The sequence below is a fragment of the Anser brachyrhynchus genome (genome assembly GCF_964034855.1).
Source record: "Anser brachyrhynchus genome assembly, chromosome: 5".
NCBI classification, from domain to species: Eukaryota; Metazoa; Chordata; class Aves; order Anseriformes; family Anatidae; genus Anser; species Anser brachyrhynchus.
In genome coordinates, this window is record NC_137699.1 from 60,489,447 (window position 1) to 60,509,982 (window position 20,536).

The 20,536-nt window shown below is 41.6% G+C and overlaps 1 long non-coding RNA gene and 1 pseudogene across 2 annotated transcripts; one reads left to right on the top strand and one right to left on the bottom strand.

The window, feature by feature from the left end:
- Window positions 1-9,385: 9,385 nt before the first annotated feature.
- Window positions 9,386-20,393, top strand: LOC308196548. Its single transcript, XR_013952275.1, has 4 exons — window positions 9,386-9,694; window positions 9,809-10,508; window positions 11,230-11,381; window positions 16,973-20,393. It is a non-coding gene; the product is annotated as an uncharacterized lncRNA (long non-coding RNA).
- Window positions 11,366-15,489, bottom strand: LOC308196546 (snRNA-activating protein complex subunit 1-like; annotated as a pseudogene). Its single transcript has one exon. The product of its transcript is annotated as an snRNA-activating protein complex subunit 1-like (transcript).
- Window positions 20,394-20,536: the final 143 nt, after the last annotated feature.

Here is a 20,536-nt window from a genome sequence, read left to right on the forward strand (position 1 = left end):
ATATTTACTTTTTGGCTGATGAGTTTCATCCAGTCCTCATTTTCCAAATCAACTACAGTTTTACAAAGGTGATGATTCTGTTCTGGAATATATAAATCTTAAATAAGAATTGCAGGGGAAAGCAGACATTAGCTTTATTTCTTCACAAGCTCTGCAGTTTGTGTTTCAAAGCTCAGAGAAGGGTTCTTGCCTGCCCTTATTTCCTAGAATTTCTCTTATACTCAAAAAATAAATAAAAAAGAATGTAAGTCAGTGCAAACTTTAAGCTTTTTAATGGAAAGGGGAGCGTGCCAATTTATTTCTCTGAAAGTTCTAAAAGTTTTCCTGGTCATATAAAATAAAACTTACTAAACAGAAAAGTTTTCAAAGTAAATTCTGCCAACCTCTGGCTGCCTCTTCCAGATTATCATAGAATATATAACTGCAAGCATGTGAATAGTCCTACTGGAACTAATAGGAGTCTTCATCTGCTTAAGTTAGGATGTACATAAACTATTTGCAGACTTATAACTTGTTTTTTGGCTTGCTTCTTTTTAGTTTGTGAAAGGGCTATTAACCCTGAACCTCCAAGTAATCATTGTGTGTATTTCCATACCTTTTATGTTTACTTTCTTTAGAATGATGAATGCAGTAGTAAATATTTTTCTTACTGACCTTTCTACTCTTTAAAGATAAATTGAAAAAGTGATTTTTGGATTTGAATGCATCTATATATATATATGGATAATAACACTAGAAACAGATGCTTTATTGTGTTTACTAACCATTAAGGAAGGTGGAGATTGTAGGGCATTATTCTTTTAAAGAGAATTAGTGCAAGTTAAAAAAAAAAAAAAAAAGCTTTCTTTCAAGCCAGATAATGGGAGTTATTTATTCTCTTTCTCCTGATGCCTGAAGTTAATTTTTGCTATTTTGAGATCTGTAAGATGGCTTTCCCCCCCAAAAAAGATGTCAGAATGAAATCTGATTCCTCAGATTTACTCAGTCTTTTTGTTCTGCGATACATACCAGGCCCATCATTTGTACAGCGGTGTGGCTTTCTGGAAAGCTGTGTACGCTGGATGTATGTTATCCACAACTACTTTTCTGTGGCTCCTTTGGAAGTAATTCCTTTAGACAATATGGCCTTAGGCTGGCAGAAAAATGTGGCATACTAGGTAGTTTGCTTCTTTCTGGGTGACTATCCCTTTAAAATAAAACCATCTACTTTACAAAAAAGTACCCTGTTCCTATATGTGCAAGACACCTATGTTTTCCAGGGGGCAAAGGCTTCTCATGACATTTCTGAACTACTATTAAGTGTGCAAGCACAACAATCATCCATGTAATGAGTTTTATTAACTGAATTATAACCTTCAATTTAGGTACCCTTCCTTTATGCTAAATATATACTTCAAGCAATTTCAAAGTTGATACATAGCTATTTATTGTGACATTAAATCAATATAAAAGTATTTCTTATCAATTTTTTTTGTGTGCATAATGTGGTTTGGATTTTTTGAGAATGCTAGTCTTCTTCCAGTATTACTGCCTGTGAAGGATAAAACAGTCTGCGAGACTGAAGATGCCCTTGGCTTTTAGTTTGTATATGATATTCCTAAAATCAAGAGCTGTGAGCTGAATTCTTTTTGTTTAACAAAGCAAGGTTTTCCTGCTTGCAGTTAATGCTGAAAACATCTTGATTATGGAAGCAATCTAGTTAAATATTTTATGTTTTGGGAAAGACTCACTTGTCTTGGAAGTCTCTTTCAATTGCTGTGTTTTGAGAATCTATCACTGATCTGAGGAGAAGGGGACAGAGAAAGAATTACAAATTGCAAATTTCTGTACTATTTGAATCGTAAGTGACAACCCAGGATTGACTATGGGATGTTTAGTCTGACAGGGTGTAACAGTCCTGTGGCCATACAGACTTCACAGTTGTCATTTATACCACAGTCCATGGCCACGTAGATTTTGTGGTTACAAATGGAGACAGACTGTGTGCAAGACATGCCACTCCAGCTCCACACATCCTCATACTGCTAGAGCTTCAGATCAATTTGTAGCTGTTGCAGTAGTATTAAAGTTTTTATCATCTGCGTGTAAGCCAGCGAATGCTGTGTCCCTGAGCACTTCACCCAATTGAGAATGATCATATTCACACACACTAGTTATTGAAGACTGGGTTCAGATCGCCTCCATCAGGCATCTAACTTTGCAACAGATTCTTGACCCCCCAAATTAATGCAGAGGTTTAAGTGGAGCATTTGAGAGGAGTAGGTGTCTGGAGGTCTCTAGAGGACGTCAGCACTCACTAAGCAGATAGCTGCCAATGTTAGCCATTAGGAAACATCACTCCAGGAGCTGGTCTGAGCTACTGGCTTCGTGCCTCTGATTCCTGGCTGTCCATAAGGTGCCTCCATGCACTCAGCAGTGACACCCTTGGCAGGGCCAGCAGCTGCTTGTGAATGTTTGCTTTTTTTTTCTTTTTTTTTTTTTCCAAAAAAGCAGACTGGTGAGGGAAGATCTCAGTGTGAAGATTCTCATGTGAAATTCCCACAATATTTAGGAGTGCAGCTGTTGTGTCTCAGTATACACCACAATCATCAGTTGTTCTTACAGCAGTACAGACCATTAGGCCCGCTGGTGAATCTCCCACTTCATGTAAAGGAAAGCATTTTTAGCCTACCAGTTAAAGGCCTAGAACATCCATCCACATGCTTCACCTTGCTAGCAGCGAAGAATGGATTTTTGTCACTGCTAGAATCACAGTTAGGGGACAGGCCTGTGTTGGGGTGCTGGGGGTTAGGGAAAGACAGTGGAGAAGAGATTCTCTGTTCTGGAACACGAGCCAACCACCAAAATGCTTCCGAAGAGCAGAGCTCTTACAGGTGGCAGTACTTGGACAGTAAATGAATATTTTGGATGAACTGGTTGCTCTTGAGAAGAAGTTGTGAGCATGCCTGTGTTTAAGCCTGTCCAGGTCTGTCCTAAGTAGTAAAACTATATATATATATATATATATATATACATGCACATGCATAAATGGTAAAGTGCTGTTCTTTGCTGGTGCTCAGGATACAATACTGTTAATTAAGCTTCATTAGTTTGATGTCCAGTTTTTCTGACATGGGTTTTGATCTAACCTTTCAGAATTCTAAAACTCTGCCTTTTTTTTTTTGTATGTGCAAGTACATTTAAAAAGGATTTTCATAATTTCTTTGTGTCCAGCTTTTCTAATAAGGTTGGACAGATTCTCACAGTTTCTGTTGCTAATATGATTCCTGGCAAATAGAGCAGAAGGTTCAGGAGAACAAAAGAGATGATCTAATTTTAGTAATGGTGCAGACTGAGTCTGTCATTTTTCTCTCTTTTTTATCCTCCTACCCTTTCTGAATGTCAGAACCTCTCCCAACACTGCGTCTTTTCAGTTTGAATTGAATTCTTGTTCATTGTCAAGGTCTGGGCATGATGAGTTTTTAGATATTCCTCTGAACAGAAGCTGTAGTATTTGAGAGACTTATCAGTGAAATTCTGACTTGTCATAGGCAATTTTCAGAGAATGAACCACTTCCAGTGGAGCTGTTTTTGGAAGTCAGAAAACCATATATCCGAAATTTCACTTAATATATATGTCATATTTATATTATCCATTTTAAATCTTAAATCAAAGTTGGAGTCTAAGAAATACACTACAGTGTGAAGACAATTAGAGAATTTAGCTTCTGAAAGACAAAGAGGGTTACATTTAGTGCTGTAGGTCTGTTCAGCTTGCAAGGTGGTCAGACCCGTACCTACTGAGGTTCTCTGGCCTGTGCATAATTTAAGTATAAGAATTGCTATGAAAGCCTTAACATAAAATGTATTCTTTCAAAGGCAATAGAAATACCGTTATGTTTTAAATTAAAGATATGCTTACAAACTTCGCTAGATTTGGATCTAAGGGGATTGTTCTTGTGAACTACAGTTACGTTTGTCTTAAGCAACCTTTATTCTTGTGCTCCTGTTTTGGATCTGAGAAATAAACAGGCTGTATTTGCAATCTGGAGGATGGCAATTACAGATAACTGATGTGCAGAACTGTACAAGAAAGCAAAAAATAAAGAGCAACATGGTTTGAAGTGAAAATTGCTTGAGCAGTAACAAAATGCCGACATCTTTTCCCGTATATTTATTTACTGAGTGTACCACAAAAACACCAGTATGATTAGAAATGAATTATAGCTCAACATTTAGAGACATAATATATTCCAAGATGAAAAATAAAGCCAGCATAAAGATTTATTTTGTTCCAGAACAGGTCTATCTAAAAAATTAATATCAATCTTGATTAAAAATGGACAATCATGTTTTCAAATAAATCATTCCTAAACATCTAGTTTCAGTTTGTTTCATTTTGTTTCGTTTCATGTCATCTATATAGAAGGGAGCTGGCAAGCATTGCAATTAAATCTGTAAAGCCTAAAACCATATTCATGTTAAAATAACTTCCTTTGATGTAACAGACCACACTATTAGGACTAAAATTGGGTTTTGGAATACACTCAATGTACTTTAGAATAGTATTTTCAACTGCAAATGCTCAATAAATAATTAGGCAGACCTCCTACCTTAACTGGAAGCTGGCAAACATCATTCTGATTTTCAAGAACGGCAAGAAGGAAGACCCTGGTAATTACAGGATTGTTAGTCTCATTTCAGTGCCCAGTAAAATTATAGAGAAAATTATTCCAGGAGTTAGTGAAAAACACCTGAAAGACAATGCCATCATTGGTCACAGCCAACACAGGTTCAAGAGGGGAAAGTCCTGTTTAACAAAGTTAATTTCCTTTTATGACAAGACTACCCACCTAGTTGACCAAGGGAAGCCAGTTGTTGTAATTTTGGGGTTTCAGCAAAGCTTTTGATTCTCTTTCTCATAGTACCTTCTGTGCAAAATGTCCAGCGTACATCTAGATAAGTACATTGTGCAATGGGTGAAACATTGGCTGATGGATCAAGCTCAAAGGGTTATAGTAAATGGGGTTACGCTGGGCTGGTGGCCAGTCACTACTGGGGTTCCACAGGGTTCCATTTTGGGGTCAGTTCTCTTCAGTGTTTTCATAAATGACTCGGACACAGGACTTGAGGGTATTCTAAGTAGGTTTGCAGATGACAGTAAATTGGGAGGAGCCGTTTACGCCCTCAAGGGTAGAGAGGCCTTTCAGAGAGCTCTTGGCCAGTTAGTGGGCAGGGCAATCACCAACAATATGAAATTTAACAAAAGCGAGTACTGGATTCTGCGCTTAGGATGGAGCAACCCTTGGTATATGTACAGACTGGGGAACGAGAGGCTGGAAAGCAGCCCCACAGAAAGGGATCTGGGGGGGCTTGGTTGACAGCAAGTTGAATGTGAGTCAGCAGTGTGCCCTGGGAGCTAGGATGGCCAGCCGTGTCCTGGGGTGCGTCAGGAAAAGCACTGATGGCTGGTCAAGAGAAGGGATTGTCCTGCTCTGCTCTGTGCTGGTGCGGCCTCACCTCCAGTACTGTGTGCAGTTTGGGGCACCACAGTTAAAGAAGGACATAAAACTACTAGAGAGTGTCCAAAGGAGGGCTACAAAGATGGGGAAGGGTCTGGAGGACAAGATGTATGAGGAGCAGCTGAGGTCCCTTGGTTTGTTTGGCCCAGAGCAGAGCAGGCCGAGGGGAGGCCTCATGGCGGCCTGCAGCTCCCTCACGAGGGGAGCGGAGGGGCAGGCGCTGAGCTCTGCTCTCTGGGGACAGCGACAGGACCCGAGGGAACGGCATGGAGCTGGGACAGGGGAGGGTCAGGCTGGGGGTTAGGGAAAGGTTCTGCACCCAGAGGGTGGTCGGGCACTGGGACAGGCTCCCCAGGGCAGTGGTCACGGCACCGGGCCTGCTGGAGTTCAAGAAGCGTTTCGACACCGCTGTCAGACACATGGTCTGATTTTTGGCTGGTCCTGTGTGGAGCCAGGAGTTGGACTTGATGATTCTTGTGGGTCCCTTCCAACTCAGGATATTCTGTGTTTCTATGACTCTATGACTCTAACTCATGACTGATTTAAAAACTAGGCTGAACAATTTTGAGATTGAAGGGGTATTGCTTCTGAATTTTCTGTCTTTAGGAATATATTTACATTACTTTTCCTGGAATCATTAAGCCTGAAAAAAAATTGAAAAGCTTAAATGCATTCCATTAAATGGAGCTTTAAAAAGCCCTGTGCTAAATAGGGTTTGCAATGAAATATCCCATGTCTCTTCACCAAGCACCTCATCATTTAACCAGGAAATGAAAGGAAAGGACGAACCCATCCTTATTTCTCTCCTGTTTTTGCTTTGCATGCCCAAAGAGGTTTAAATGTTTTCACAGAGAGGCTCAGCTAAATGCCACGTTCAAGCTAGGACAATGTCCTGTACCAGCCTGTGGGACTGAATACGGCATGTTGAATGGTGGTGGCTGCTCAGTGGTGTGGCTGCCCCCATTACGCAGTTGTCCATGCCCATTGCACCAGGTGGCATGAACGAGGGACAACTGCCCCCTTCGGCCTCCTCCCTCTATTGCCACAGCAAATCTATGCATGGCTGCCAGCCCACCCCTTCCTGACAGTGCCCAGTATTTCTTATCCCTTTTCTCTTTCTGCTCTGGTGCTTGGCCGTTCCTCCCACACTACTTACAGTCATGGTGCAGCACAATACTTTTACTTAAATGACTGTTCATGAAATGCTTCTTGTCAAGGTTCTGGTTGGAAGACTAGAAATGAGCAGAAGGATCTGAGGTTGCTGATGGTTTTCCCCAGAAAACAAGAAGGTCAGCTATCACAGGCCTCTATGCTGGGTACATGGCAATGGTTTCACAATTTTACAATACCTTGCACATGTTTCAGTCACAGGATGATTTTCTGGCCAAGCTAAGGCAACTATAGCCCTTTTGGTGCAGCAGGGCCTACGGCACAGGCTCAATCACCATTTCAGCCAGCTCTTCTCATTGCTATCCCATATGGTTCTCATCAGGGTGCTAATACTGTGGCTAATGATGTTCGTGTTCTTGAGGCACATTAAGAAATGCAGCATATAACCCACACATAGAGCTCAAATTCTGCAACAATAATGTTTACTTTGGCAGGACTTTGAACATAAACTCACTTTCACTCCAGCTGGCTGGTGTGATTCTAGCAACTAATTCAGCTCTTCCAGTGGCAAGAGTTTGTTGATACAGCTTGTTGCTCTTCCTGTTGCAGAACACATCGATAACCTGGAAAAAAAATGTCTCGGCAATCACAGAATCACAGAAGTGCGGAGGTTGGAAGGGACCTTTGGAGGTGTTTTAGTCCAAGCCCTGCTCAAGGCAGGGTCAGCTAGAGCAGGTTGCTCAGGGCTGTGTCCAGTTGGGTTTTGAGTAGCTCCAAGACTGCACAACCTGTCTGGGCAACCTGTTCCAGTGTTTGACCTCCTTCACAGTATTTTTTTTCTTATGATTAAATAGAGTTTACTCTATTTCAATGTCTCCATTACTTCTTGTCCACTTACTGGGCATCACTGAGAAGAGCCTTGCTGTATTTTCTTACTCCTTCACTTCAGTTGTTTGTAGACATTGATAAGATTTTCCTGAGCTTCTTCAGGCTAAACAGTCCCAGCTCCATCAGTCTCTCCTCGTACAGCAGATGCTCCAATCCCTTAACCATCATCATGACCCTTCACTGGTCTCATTCCAGTATGTCCTAGTCTCTTTTGTACTGGGGAGCCCAGGACTGGACCGAGAACTGCAGATGTGGCCTTACCAGAGCAGAGGAGAGGACGAGGATCACCTCCCTTGGCCTGCTGGAGATGCTCTTCCTAATGCAGCCTTGGAGGCTGTTGGTTTTCTTTGCTGTAAGGACATATTGCTGGCTTATGCTCAACTTGTTGTCCACCAGGACCCCCGTGGCCGTTCCTGCAAAGCTGCTTTCCAGCTGTTTGGTGCCCACTGGTACGTGAGGTTGTTCTTCCCCAGCTGCACGGCTTTGCAATTCTCTTTGTTGAACTTCATGAAATTGCTGTTTGCCTGTTATAAATCTTTATAAAGAACCATTTGGGATAGAATTGGAGGGATGAAGATTTAATTATCTCAGGTTCCCACAAAATCCACACACCATTAGTTATCTGTTTTTTAACTTGTGACCCTCACATCACTAAGACCATGTCATCAGCCTGAGCTCTGGATGCTGTCCGAAATCTGAAAAGAAGACAAAAACATTCCATAAAATTACTAACTTTTAAAGTTTATGCAGAAAAGAAACTGTAGGTATTCAATTATCTGTTTTGTTATCTGAGTTCTAAAATATTGTATTTGTAGCATTTCTGTTTTAACAACAGGATACCTGCCCCAAAATAAATGTGTGTAAATCAAAGTCTATTGGTTATGAACGTATCATTTATTTTCTTTATATTTATACAACATAGTTTCTTCTGTCAACCATGCTTTTTCTGCAAGGTTCTTTCCAACAACAAGACCTCACTGATTCTGTCCTTGGCTCACCTATGGTGAGGAAGTAGTGTGTGTTGTTCCCTGAGTATATGAAGTATTAGGAAATGCTGGCTGCAAAATGTCACAGATTGCTATCTCCATCAGGTTGCCAGATGTCCTGAATACATCCAATTTTGTCTTTGCCTTTATCATTTTACATGTTGTTTTGGGTTAAATGGGACTTAGAGCCTCGAGGAGCAGACTAAGAGGGCTGCCGTTCTCTTCCTTTACCTTTGCCACTCACACTGAATAGTCATCGATTCCCAACATGGATTTACATCCAACTGTGAAGACTTCTTATGTTGGGCTCTACCTCGAATGCACACTTTCTGGTCTATAATGGAAGGCTCAGACAGTACATTAAGGACTTTGGGTGCATAATCCTGGTTTCTGGGGATTCAGTAGTGAATATGCCTTTGTGTCACAGGCAGCCTGTATTTTCAACCCATTTGGAGGTCAGGAGTACCCAGGCCTGTTCTTTCATCTACACTGAGAAATTGAAGTCCATTCAAAACCCTCTATTCTCCTTTCATTGTCCAAACTCACTGAGTATTTTTAACAGATAAATGTAGTTTACTTACTTTTTTAATATACTTCTTTGGCTTGAAATGTCTTTGGTTTCCTTCAGTTTTTATGTTACAATATTATCAATAACGCCCCAAATTAGATTTGTCAATAAGGCATGCAAGGATAACATTATAAAGTGGACGCATCTAAGAAAGGAAGTAGAATTGTTGCTAAAATTCATTTAGGATATTTACAATTAATCTACTCACTCCTACCTCCACTGTTTGAGCAGGTCAGGCCATAGGGTCTTCACAGCAGGGCGGTATGAATCTCTTTGTGTTATAATTATTTAAATAAAAGGCACAAATGCCGCTTCATAGACACAGCTCATTTGTTGTAAGTAGGTCATGGTTGTTACGGAAAACATAGCAGCAGTCACACTAGCGATAGGTTTCAGTTTGTTGAATAAGTCCTGCTAGCATTTAAGACTTTCTCCCCCTTTTAACTATCCCATTTTGAAGTCAGGTGGTTCATGAATAATGCGTTTTTCCTTTCGAGGCTGACACGCTGACCTGATATCTTGTCAGCAAAACTGCTGAATTCCGGTTGCTGAAGGAAGCGCCCATGAACTGGACCGTGGGATTAAGAAGAAAGCAGAGGTTTTAATGAAAGAGACTCCATTCTTCGGAGGGGTGAAGGGAGGTAAGGGAAGTTCCTGTTGCTTATGTGATTATTGCTAATTACTGTGATTGAACATCATGACATGAAAATGTAGTGCCTGAGGTAAAGCCTGTTTGCTTCCGTTCCTTTTTTCAGCTGTCTCGTGGTGCCCTCTCGAGGTAGGAGAGCAGCCCATTTTATTCGCTGCTGTACAGCAGCTGGAACTGAAACTGGAAGCACAGACCTTGGTGAAGAAATTGAGAAATCACCATTTGCTTTGGGAAAAAAATTGATATAACTCCATGTAACATCAGTGGTTTTGGGATCCTGCGTAAAAGCGTATGCCAATCCCTTTGCCGCCAGCTTTTCCATGAGATCGAACTCGAGGATGGACACAAAAAGCACAAGGGGTACTTCTTCGCAGTGCCCTGAAGTCTAGCACAAAATGCATCAGGACATGTTTGGATACTAAAGGAATTAGGAAACCTCGACATTTTAGGAAGGCCAGCGCCTGGGCTCAAGTTAGAGGGCACTGTGCTTGTGGGGAAGGCAACCTGTGTATGTCCCTCCTGGTGTCTGATCACCACCGTTCTGTGAAGGACTGTAAGCTGTAGCCTTCAAAAGTGTCACTTCAAAAGAAAGTCACTTCAAAAGTGACTATCAGATGCTTGGGCTGGAAACATCTCTTGCCAGGTGACAGCAGATTGTCCTTCCAAAAATGCATCTTAAATCCAACAAGGCGCAAGGATTGGCAGTGCGTTGTGTCCTCTAGAGTCATCGAATGAATTACGTTTGTTTTGGACTGGGATAGGGTTGAAAGTGAGGATGTCCTGGGAAAGGACATCCCATTTGACAGGTGAGTACACTATGGGTGCATGCTGAGTTATTAGTAGGCCCCCCTGCTGTTGAGTGAGATATATTTAACCTCAGTATGCAGCCTCTGCTGTCGCCTTTCACGGGATCCTTCTGAGTCAGTCCAAGGTACTTCTAGCTGATCCCTTTCGGTGCTGGTACAGGGGTCTGAGATTAGACACAGGAGGCAATCTCTGGATGCCCCGACAGCGTCAGTCACTAGGAAGTCTGTCCATTTAACCCCAAACTCTGTTTCCCTGTTTCTGATGCTCCGTCCAGGCCGGATAGCCACAGAGGGCTCGACACGACCTTGCGTTCAGACCTGGAGCAAGCAGAGGCTGTGGCACCCCGTGGAGGTGGCTCACACAGAGCCTCAGCGGCCACGCGGCCCACCAGCGCGGTGGGGCGATGAATGCAGCTCTCCTTGGTTGCTCCAGCAAGCGATGCAACACCTTTTTTCTTCCTGACAGCTGTGGTTTTCTCAGGCACCTGAACCGGTAGGCACCTGGGGAGCAAGATTTTCTCAACGAAGGGTTTTTTGTTCTGATTTTCCTCCGCTGTTAGCATAGAGGGCAGCCTTCATGAGCTACAGCCCCTCCTCCATCCCATCTTTTATGTGCAGCTTGGTTTTGGAGTTTGGAAAGCTTTTCACACATTGATTTTGTGCCCATATTGGACACATTTTAAAAATACCCTTTTTAAAAAATAGTCTCTGCTTCTCATAGATAACTTTTGATGGGGACGGTTGGAAATAAATGTAAACAAATGCTGAACAACATGCTGAATCTGACAGCATAAATCCCCTCCACAGAGCTGTAAATTGAAGACTCAAAGCTCCTGTTGTGTTGAAAAGAAGGACTCTTGGGCCCAACAAGGGGTAAGATGTTAATAAAACCTTTGTTCACTGTTACAATAGGGACCAGCTAACTGTGGTATGGGGTTTCTGCCAAGTTAACCCTGACTTACTCCCATTGTCACAAGTACTGCTAAGAAACCCTTTAACATGTTGTTAAAGGTAGAGAATGAAAAACAGTTGATACTTTTCATTTCAAATGTTGTATTTAAAGCAAAAGTGTTCATTTTAAAAACATCCTTTATTCCCTTCCCCTGTTGCTACTCTAGGTGCCTTAATGAAAATTCACATTTTATGTGGCATTAACTTTCTTTTTGTGGGGAAAAAAAAAAAGAGTTGGCTTACATGGTTTGAAACTGCCACTGTCTTTAATATTGCTGGAGTCTTATTTTCTTTAAGATGAAAGTGCAGGTGTTCTGAGCCCCCTGAACAGATGCAAACTTGGCTTATTTGATTGTTTCCTTCCCTGTGGTCTGTTAGTCTCTGCCCATCTGTGGTCTTTTGCCCTGTTGTTGGCTCTTTAGGGCAGGACCCCTGTACAGCACGTTCAGATCCATGAATGGACAGCGTTGTTAAGATAACTTGAAAAATAACAACAAAAAGCTGTGCAAAATAAGACAACGTCCAATGAGCATTTCAAATTTTTATTTCTTCAGTGAAGAAAGGTAAAAGAAAGCCAGCTTCTGCTGGCTTTTGCAACTACGCTGCTAGGGAATCAGAGCCTACTCAAGGCTACATGACCTTGGAAACCTGGATGAGTGTTAGGTTTTATAAGGAATTGTTTTAGATGCATCTCCACTAGGAGCCAACAGTGGTACAACAATTAGTAGTACCATCTTGACAACTAGGGAAGAAAGGAAGGAGAGAGGCAGCGGGTGTAACCTGGGCACTCTGGTTGGGTCAGGGTGTCTTGAAGATTAGGGCCACAGAGTGGTGTCATGTTTAAAACCAGATTGGCATCATAGCCGTACCCCTTCCAGCCCTCATATCCTCCCCTGATCCCCTCTGTGCCACCCACTTATCTAAGGAAAGGTGGCATCTTTATTCTGGTAGAATTAACTAATAAAAATACACTTCTGGTGAGTTCAGTTATAAATGTTTCCTCCCATTCTTAAAATGGTTCCACTTGTTTTCTTGGCAGGACCTTAAGGATCTCTCCTGAGAGTTCCTTTCACGTAGATGTGCAGAGAATGAATAGTTTATCTCCAGCTCCTGCTGACTTTCATGAATAATTTGATGTGAAAAGCTAAGTTGGACTTCTGCTGTCTTGGATAACTTATGTCTTAGGATAACCTAAGAGCAGCTTCTAATAGTCCAGCCACAGACCACAGCACCCTTTCTACTTTTAGGGGCCTCCACTCACCTGCAACCTTTCTTGGCAATTTCTGCTACCTTATCTTTCCCTCCTTTTGGGCTCCCCTCAAAAACAAGCGAGTCTCTAGAGCTTACGACTGGCAGAATTTCTCTTCTGAATGCAAGCTGTTTACTTAAACAAAGAAGATTTGGTGGGACATATGACTGTGATTTTTACTGTTTCTTGTTCACCTCGCCAGGTGTATGCCAGAAAATACGGTGCTCGCTCCTGAAGGTGGGCAGCTGTTTTATGGGGTTATTCGTCTGGCCAGTCTCATTGCAGGCAGACAGAATTGCTTATCTGAGTAATGTCACACATGTGCCTAAATGATTGCAAGAGACTGAAAGGAGTTGGGAGGAGAAATAATAGCACTACTTCATCTCTCACAGAGCAGCGCCAACAAAATAATGAAGCCATGTGAATAAAGAAACAACATAATAATCAAGCTCTAAACATTTTTGGAAAATTAGCACTTCTTCCATAACAGTTACGGCTGCTGGGAAAATGGTACAAAATATTAACTGTCAGGTTAAGCACACCTTAATCAACATGTGCTGAGTCCCACTGATGTGTCCTCAAAACTGTTACTTAAGTACTTGTTAAGGCCAATTAAATAAACAAAATTTTAAAGCCTAATAGCATAAACCACATAAATAACATAAAAGAGCCATAATGGCTGAATGGGTGGGTGTTTAGCCCTCCCTGATTTAAAACAGTGAAGTGAAAAATGCTGGAGCCCTTGAAGGTGATTTCGAAGACGAGGAAGTGACTGTGCTACACAAACAGCAATCAGAGACAATTAAGAGAACTGGGACAAGTGCCTCATTCTCTCCACAGACTGCATGGGAAATTGCACTTTACATTTCAGTCTCGTTGCATTTAAAATAAGGCCCCCAGCTATGTCATTTTTCAAGTCCAAGTCAAATCAAAAGATATTGCTTAAAATCTTCCTATTACTCCAGAAGTGAAAGGAATGATTGTCTATGCTGATGAGCCTAGAAGATTGTCTCGGAAAGAATTTGACAGTTCTGTCTCCTGGTCCCATTATAATGTTATTACTGCCCCTGAAGAAGACTGACAGAGCCTGAATACCAGAATAAATACTGGTGTAGTTTACGGTAGCTCTGCTGCTGCAGATTCCATGTTGTTTCCCTGCACAGCGGAGGAACTGTGTGCTACGCTGTGCATGTGCTTTCTTTTAAAGCTTAGTCTGATGAAGAATCTTAGAAAGACTGTGTAGTAGCAAAAATAACAGAAAATGGGGAAACAGAAAATAAAGGCAAGCTGAAAATATGCCATAAAAATGGAAAGAATGAAAATAGGATATTTTGGAAATAATATAATTAGATACCTGTCTAATTATAACCCTATTTTATAACCCTATTTATAACCGTAAGTTCTTTTTCAAGAACTTTCTGGTAAGCATGGAAAGGTTTCAGTACATAACTGAGAAATGTTCTGAAGTGGTAAAGTTGCCTCACTTTGGTAGTCTTTTTTTTTTGAAAAGACGGGAGCACATTGAGCTGTCAGAGATCTTGTAGCTGGTTTGATTTGTCATAATATGTTATGGTGCCTAGAAATGAGCACCCCAGTTTTTAAAGGTGCTTAAATACAGATTTAAGTGACTGAGTTTCCCATGATGCAAACCGTAGAACCATCTAGGTTGGAAAAGACCTTCGAGATCAGCAAGTCCAACAATCAACATGACCTACAGAGTCCCGTCACTGAACCATATCCCTCAGTGCCACGTCCCCACATCTCTTAAATGCCTCCAGGGACAGGGACTCCACCACTTCCCTGGGCAGCCTATTCCGATGCTTGACCACTCTCTTCCTAATATCCAGTCTAAACTTCCCCTCGTGCAACTCAAGGCCGTTTTCTCGCATCCTATCACTTGCCAACTGAGAAGAGAGAGCCGCACCCCCCCTCACTGCAGCCTCCTTTCAGGTAGAGAGAGGGGAGGTCTCCCCACAGCCTCCTCTTCTCCAGACTGAACAGCCCCAGTTCCCTCAGCCACTCCTCACAGGTCTTGTTCTGTAGTCCCTTCACCAGCTTCTTTGTTCACAGGCATCCAGACGAGCAGTTTGTGTTACATCTGACATTTACATTTTATCACTGAAAGTCACATCAGTGCTCCTCCAGCTGGATCCTCGACCTTCTTCTCCTCTTGGGAAAATATATTTCTTCTTCATCCGAATTATCTTCTGTGATTATAGGCATCCCGATGTGCTGAGTAACAGTTTTCTTTACTGCTTGCATCTCACCTTTGCCTTCCACAGAATTTCTTCTCCTTGTTGGCTGTGGTCTTATATTGTTGGTTTTTGTTTGTTTGGTTTTGTTTCCTTTTTACTTTGGAGATTTCTGATAATCCAGTCCTGATTCAGAAGATTCTAATTTTACTTGATGATGTCTTCTGGGTTTGGAGGCCCCAACAACCACAGAGTAAGACTTGTACTTGATTCTAGCCAATGCACTGGCTCTTTCAGCACCTGGTCCTAGTGAAGTCCCTTCTTCCTTTTTGTTTGGTATTTCATCAGTGTCTGTAGCATTTAGGAATAAATTCATTCTTTTTTTGCTGCCATGTTATGATAAAGCTATGCCTTTAAGAGTAACTACAAATTCATCCTTTATCAAGCCCAGGGCCTTATCTGGCTGGGGTTGATCACCTGATATGACACACTTCATTTTCTGATAGCACTCCTGGATATTCATCGGTTCCTCCAAAACATCAGTAGCAATGATGCTATTTACTCTGTTACTTGGGTCATGCTTGTCTGTGCATCATTTGTGTAACACAGAACCTTTTCCTGTTGTTTATCCTGTCAGCTCTGACTGAGACATAACTGGGAAGCAAGCTGAGCACACTGAAGATTTCCTTACTACATCAGTGAATATGCAAGACAGCCGCGTACTTCAAAAGAAACAGAGGGGCTGGAGCAGGGACACGTGCTAGAGGTAGCGCCCGGTTGTGCTGGCTCAGGAGCAGTGCCCAGCTAACGCCTGCGCCCATCCTTGCCCCTTGCTGCAGCCTGGGAGAGCCCGGGGGGCCCAGAAAACCCATCCCAAGTGCCGCTGATCTCCGGCTGCGTGCCAAGGGGCGAGCAGTGGCCGTATTTTGCTGGTGGCAGGAGGATGCAGGGCTCTGTCTGCTTTGGCTGGCTGCCTGGACGGTGCCCAATAAACCTGCCCTGACCTCTTTGCTCACTGTCAAGGAAACTGTAAGATGGAGGGGCTGTGTTGTTGACACAGAAGTGATGCAAGCTTTGTCTTAGGGTAGTTTTCCTAAGGAAGCATCAAAGTCAATCTTATCTTACTGTTTTCTTTGAACTTTTGTCTTTCAAAGATTTATTTTTTTTAATGCAAAAGGTTGTAAATGTAAACAAGTAATTAAAACGATAATACCAGCTCTAAATAAGTTAATAAAGAAATTAATATATAAGACCTCTCCACTCGGATACAATCAACTCCATGCACCAGGTGGTCTTAGAAAAAAAGAACCTAAATCAATTATTTCCAGATGAAAAATGTAAACTTTTACTTTTCACTAAATAACAATTGACTGAGAGATAAATTATCATTACAATGACTACCTGGTATTTGATTTCCTCCATGTAATGCATAGGCTACCTAGATCTCTGAAAAAAAAGAGAGAAAAAAAAAGAAAAGTAATGCCGTGTTGATTTGTGAAGACTGCAGAGCAAATATGCTTCTTGAAACTAAGAAGAGCTTGGGAACGAATGAGGTTGCTTCTGAGGCAAGGGTTGCAGAAGTCATTTATAAATTGTGACGAACCCAAAAATTCCTTCCCAGTGTGGTGTCAGAAAGTAAGTGCATCTAAATAATCATTCATGTACGGAACTACACAAAAGAACGACAGGTACTGAAGAGTGCTCTCTCTCATGCTCTGCTCTCAGAAGCATACGCTGGTACCCATACTCACATTGGATAATGTCTCTACCAGGAACCTCATTCATTTCAATGGGACTTCCTTGGAGCATTCTGTTGCTGTAAAACAGCTTTAGCAAAAACAAATTCAGGGGGCAAACGCTGGTCACAGTAAAACCAATGGGAGTTTTGTGACTTAGTTTGCACATTACGTGATAACAGCTTTTCTTACATTTTCATGTACCTCAAATACATAACTACTAATCTAAGGAATGTAGTGATGTACATAACATTGATGTATATAAAAATGCAATGTTTTTATTTTATATTGACTAGTAACTTTATGGCTCTGAATTAATCTCTGTCCTTTCCCGAGAGCTGAAAGGCCACTGGGAGCAAGATACCAACCAGGGGCAGCAGTCTAGCAAGAGAAGCAGTGGTGTCGCTGTAGAGGGACTTCTGGCAGACAAAGCGGCACTTGGGGTTACTGAGACTGTCAGTCCAAATCCACGTTGCTTCGGATAAAGACCGGGCCAACTAAAGACCTGGCGCCATGCCATGCAGGCAGATGGACAGATTGGTGAGCAGCGCAGGGGCTGTGCAGGAGCATCAAGTGTGGATTCTGAAGGCAGCGTTCCCAGCTGGGAGACTCCAAACAGCTGGCCAGCCTGAATTTTTTAAAAACAATTTCTGTTTTAGAAAATGTTGCAGTTTGTTTGGTTCTACATGACGTAACGTACCGAACAAAATGGGGAGAGGAAGGGGTATTGCTAGAGTTGGCTTGAGCTGTACAACAAGAAGGAAACGAAGAACGGGCATTCTCTCTGAGCCCTGCAGAGAGTGAGAATGAAGAACAGTAATGGATTTCCCCTTTGCTTTGCTGTCATAGGGCAAAACAGATCCTGTACACTGCTGTCAGAGCAACAGCAGGAGTGCCAAAGCTTCTTGGTAGCGATGGGGAGGACAAATCTCACCCTGGATTCAGAAGCTGGAATTTGTCAAACTCACACTTCGATGTTTTTCTCCAAAGAGGATCAGAGACAGGGTAGGGGCACTGTGGAGCAGCTCCTTTCCCAGCACAAGGGTAGTGTTTACCAGACAGGATACACTTGGCCTCCTGCCTTATTGCAAGCTGGAAAACTGAAACTCAAAGGCAAAAATCTGGTGCAAACATATTTTACTTCTGAAGAAAATAGTTTAAAAAAGATTCTCTGAATTTAAAATATTTAGCTTTAAGCAGTTTCTTTCTTGGCACACTCAACTTTAGACAGGAAAATTAAAGCATTCAACCCTAGATAAAATTGGGGCTGCTATGCAGGAATGTGAATGATTGGCTTTCACATGCATCAGCACCCTAGCATCTTCCCAGGCAGATACCCTATCCCAACTGCTACGTTCTCTCTTTTACTAGTCAGTCTGTGCTGCATGTCAAACTCCACTTCTACTCCTCTATGATTCATGTATTATTTCTTTGAAAGTACAAGGTTGTCCCATGCATTTTCCGGTGTTGATGCATATTGGGCACTCAGGTCTAGAGTCAGCTCTTGTTTGTGCTTTAAATCAGTTTATACTTAACCTGGGAACAACTTACATAAACGAGGACAAAAAAAAAAAAAGGAAAAAGAGGGAGATAGAACACAATCAGTGCACTTAATATCATGTCCAGTCACAAATTGGGTTAGAATGGAACAGGATGAGTGAAGGGATTGATAAAGGGCACAAACTTCTAATTTTTGGAAATAATTTAGATTTACTAAATCAGAAAACTATTACCAGCTAAGAGCACTGATTTATTGCTAGGCTCATTTTTATGGGTAACAGAAGAAATGACACTACCTGACACCGCTGTTGTTGATCTTTGCAAAAGAAAGGCGAAGAAACATATTTACTTGGACTGGAACTTTTGTTCTCACACAAGTACATCATCAGATTAATGTGGGATATGAGTAGGGCCATGCATATCCCAATCACAAAATAACACATTAGGATTGGATTCTGTTAGTGGAAAGAAAAAAAAAAAAGCAACTTTTAATCAATATTAACATGTTACAGATCTTTTATTTTTAAGTTTATGTAGAAAGAAATGCCTTTCCAGTAATGCACTTGCCTAAGACCGCTGTTCTTTTATCAGAGTACCCATAACTCGGTGCTGAGATGGGCATGCAGCTGCAGTTTCTGGGCTTCCGCAGATTATGCTTACGAGCTTAATACCAATTATATGCCTACGGTACATTAAATAAAATGATTACATTGAGAGAACACAAAGGGTATGAAGCTGCCAGCGAAGCAATTGGGCTAATACTGTAGGGTGAAACCTAATCTGAGCACTCCAACAGCATCTCTAAAGCAACTGAACCAGGAATGCTTCTGGTGCCACCTTAGGACAAGCCCTTGGTTTGTTCCTCCACCTTCTGCGACCTTCACAGTTCCCACACAGAGGTAACACGTGCAAAGCCTAGACAGCAGTGGTGTTGTGCTCAGGAGGTGTCTGATTTGGAACGCCAAAGGACCAAGATCGTGGCTGTAAGCGTGGACATTGTCTGACTGTTGGCCCTGTCTTGGCTTGCAAAGACCATTGTGCACTGCCAGCAGAGAGAAAGAAAACATTGCCATGACTCCAGTGTTGTTGCAAAAGGGTGAATCAGGGTTTAAGTCTTCTTTGGCTTGTTTAAGATCACGGATTCTCTCTAAAGAAACAAAACAACACACATACTTGTGTGTACACATACACACTAATTAAAAGAATTAACACAGGACTTTGTGCCGTAAACCATGATTCCTGTTAAGTAGAAATTTGCCATATGCTCTCCAACACTAGACACAAAGAGCAGCCATTTTTCTAAGTTAAACCTCAGTTTTGCTGTGGGATTGCAGCGCACAACGCTGGCTATTGCCTGGTTTAGCTTAGAGCATTAATGTTTGTACCAGGGATTGCATGTCAAGGTTACGTGGAAGAAGGTTTTGGAAATCCTTTTTCTCTCAGGCTGCTGAGCTTTTATTTTGAGGAGAAAGTAATACAAATAATAAAATGGTGGAGGTGCCAGAAGGCTTAGTAAAGAAGACTGGGGGGTTTATATCATCGTCTTTTTTTTTAGCAGTCCAATTATATACCACATAGCAGCAACTGGGCTAACAACAGCCATATGATGGAATAGCTCATAATCCGGTTGTGGGTCTAGCTCCATGAGACAGACTCCAAGTAGATGAGTTTTAAATCTCCTTAGAATTAAGAAGGGTTTGGCAACCAAATTAATTGTTTTGGAAAAATCCTCCTTTATGGATCGTGAAGAGGATAAAAAGGGAAAAAAACATGTCATCTGTAGTGGTTAGTCAGATGTTCTTTTGGAGTTACAACGATTTCCTCTCTAATTCCTCTTCTTGTTGACATCCCCCTTAAAAGAATAATGAGGACTATGTTCGTTGCCTTAGTGCTACTCATCCCTGTATACACTACGAAATCTTTGCATTAAGCTACACTATGATTCAATCCATTTGGGTAAGGCAGGCATTAAAAACAACTGCACTCAACTGTAAGCATGCATAAAAGCAAAGTATAACTGATAGGCTACGATACAAGTGATAATAATTGCTGGTACCCTGTAAAGTAGTTTGTTTCAAAGAGGTGATTGGGCCCAGACAACTGACAGTATGCACCCGTCAGGTTTAGCAAGACTGAATTATTTTAGTCTGGATTTTTAATATTTATGTACTTACCCTTTTACCAGCAAGGCTGCGATGCTTTGGAAAAATATATTATATGTATTATTAATGCCATGTTTAAATCATGGGAGGCAATTAAACAATCACCGTGTCATTGTTTCCCAGGTGTATTTCTTTTGTATATGTTTTGTAGATATATAATGTATTCTCACAGAGGCTACCTTACTTAATTACTCAATGCTTTTAAGGTATTTTGGTTTAAAAAAAAAAAAAGAAAAAA